Source organism: Macaca mulatta, chromosome 1, assembly GCF_049350105.2.
Source record: "Macaca mulatta isolate MMU2019108-1 chromosome 1, T2T-MMU8v2.0, whole genome shotgun sequence".
Classification (NCBI taxonomy): Eukaryota; Metazoa; Chordata; class Mammalia; order Primates; family Cercopithecidae; genus Macaca; species Macaca mulatta.
The window spans coordinates 66,975,364-66,978,298 of NC_133406.1; the positions used below are offsets into that span (position 1 = coordinate 66,975,364).

Sequence of the window (2,935 nt, forward strand, 5' to 3'; positions counted from 1 at the left end):
TGAATCAACCCAACCAAAGAGGTGAAAAATCTCTAGAATGAAAACTATGAAACACCAATGAAAGAAATTGAAGGGGACACACAAAAAAGGGAAAAGATATTCCATGTTTACATATTGGAAGAATCAATATTGTTAAATGTTCATATTACTCAAAGTGTTCTACAGATTCAATGCAATCCCTAGCAAAGTATCAGTAATATTCCTCACAGAAATAGAAACAATAATCCGAAAACTAATACGAGCCCAAAAAGACCCATAATAGCCAAAGCATTCTTAAGTAAAAAGAACAAAGTTGGAAGCATCACACTACCAGACTTCAAAATGTTCTATAAAGTTATAGTAGCCAAAACAGCATGGTACTGGCATAAAAAAATAAACATAGAGGTCCCCGTACCCAGAGGGACCTCTCCACGGCCGGGACCACCTGGACAGCCCGGCCCTACCCCAGCCTGCGCCTCTCAGCGCCGCCACTTCCCCCGCCCACGCGGCCGGGCCGGGCAGCCAGGTGCCGCGGGTAGGGGGTCCTGGGCTGGGCCCTTCCGGCTGACAGCAGCGCCCGCACCCGCGCCGGACTGGGGGTAGAGGCCAGGGCCAGGGTTGGCCGGAGCGGGGGCCGGGGGAGGAGAGGCCGCCCCACGGCGACCTGCGGGTACCCGGTTCCAGCGCGCCCGGGAGACGTGCAGAGGCGGCCGGAGGCCTAGCGACAGGCGCGCGACTCGGATCCCGGAAGCCCACTTGTTAGAGTTACCTGTCAGCTGGGCCGGCGCCGCCGGGGTCTGGGGTGGTCCCGCGAGTCTGCATGTTGCTCCGGGACGCAGGGGCTGCGCCCAGAAACATTATTTTTCTTCTCTGGGAGGGTGATCGTTTACAGCATTGATTTCCCAGATCTGGTAACATGGCGAAAGTTGCCGGTCTAATTGAAGCCAACGGAGAACTCAAGGTCTTCATAGACCAGAACCTTAGTCCGGGAAAAGGCGTTGGTGTCCCTTGTGACAGTTCACTCCTCCATTGTCAACCCGCTCGGGAAGCAGCTCTTGCCGAAAACCTTTGTACAGTTCAATGTCAACATTGCCCAGCAAGTGGTAACCGGTACACCTCAGAAACCGGCAGCGTCAAATATCCTCGTGGTAGGAAGCCCACACACAGCCAGCACTCACTTTACCTCTCAGAACCAGCCGTGGTTGGTCTGCCGGGAAGCGCAACAGGAAAGGAGAAAAGAATAGCAAGGCCTGTGGCATTTCTCCATGAAGGTCTGAGACAAGGTGCAGTGGAAAGGGACCACTTCCTACCACGAAGTGGTGGAAGAGCTGGTCGCAGAGTTCAGTGCTGCCGGCAACCAGATCTTACCAAGTGAGTCAGCTTATGACCAGAATAAGACGGCGCATCTATGATGCCTTAAACGTGCTGATGGCCATGAACATCATCTCCAAGGAGAAAAAGGAGATCAAGTGGGTTGGTCTGCCCACCAACTCGACTCAGGAATGTCAGAACTTAGAGGTGGAAAGACGGAGGAGACTTGACAGAATAAAACAGAAAATCTCAATTTCAGGTTTTTTATTCGACAGCAAATTGCCTTCAAGAATCTGGTGAAGAGAGAAACCAGCAAGAGGAGCAGCAGGCCAGCCGGCCAAGGACGCCCAGCTCGCTCATCCACCTGCCCTCATCATCGTTAACACCAGCAAGAAGACCGTCATCGACTGCAACATCTCCAACGACAAACTCGAGTATCTGTTTAAATTTGACAACACATCTGAAATATAGGATGACATAGAAGTGCTGAAGCGGATGAGCACGGCTTGTGGGCTGGAGTCCGGAAGCTGCTCTGCCGAAGACCTTAAAATGGCCAGAAGTCTGGTCTCAGAGGCCCTGGAGCTGTACGTGACAGAAATGGCTCAGGGAACTAACTGTTGGAGGCGTGTTCATCACGACGGCACGTTCCATGTCTAACGGCACGAAACTCTCTGCCAGTGACCTGACCAACGGTGCAGATGGGATGCTGGCCACAAGCTCCAACCTCAGTACGGTGTCCTGTGTCCGGGAGAATGACGAGGATGACGACTTCAACGAGAACAACGAGGATGACTGACGTCCTCTCCACTTCACATTCAGCTTCAAGAAAACGTTTAGGGAAAAGAAACTTTTTTTTTTAATGTGGGTTTTCTGTTTCCTTTTGGCCTACTCCTAAGAAGATATTGGTAAGCCGTTGAATTTAGATATGCACCTCCGATAAGCAAGGATTGTTTCACGTAGGAGTAAGACATGCTGTGGATGTGTGTTTTGATACCAGTGTGCTGATGAGGGGCGTTTATTTACTTTTTAGGATTTTGTGTTTTTTCATTTTCTGTTTTTCTTTAAGTGCAGACTTATTTTTTGCCCCTTAACGGTTTTTGCTGAGTTTGCTGAAGAAATTGTATTTCATCCTCATACATGAAAATAAAACGCCCTCCTGTTGTGGATGGTGAGCACCGAATGCCATTTATTTGCGGTGAGTCTGGACAGCACCCACGCTGGCAGAGAGTGAGACTCTGCGGAGTTGTCCATTTGTTCAGTGGCACGGTGTCCAAGAGCCCCAAGCAAACAGCAGAATTCGACTTTCTAAACAATAAACACCATCAACCTTACTGACTTTATTCTCCCTTAAATTATATTGACTGTTGTGATTCCATCAAGTTTATACACTCTTTTCTCTCCCTATTTTGCAGCAACAAATTGCAAAGTGTTTTTGTTTGTTTTTGTTTTGTTTGGTTAAAGCTTATTGCCACGCTGGTGCGGCTATGGAGACTGTCTAGCAGGCTTGGAAGACTTGGAATGGTTTATTGCTTATGGTAAAATTTGCCTGATTTCTTACAGGCAGCGTTTGAAACCCTTTTATTATATAGTTGTTTACATACTTACAAGTCTATCATTTAAAGACACGTACTGAAACAAATGTTGT

General features: G+C 48.7%; 1 pseudogene; it reads left to right on the forward strand.

Moving 5' to 3' along the window:
• Nucleotides 1-895: 895 nt before the first annotated feature.
• LOC713601 (transcription factor Dp-1 pseudogene) lies at nucleotides 896-2,086 on the forward strand (annotated as a pseudogene).
• Nucleotides 2,087-2,935: the final 849 nt, after the last annotated feature.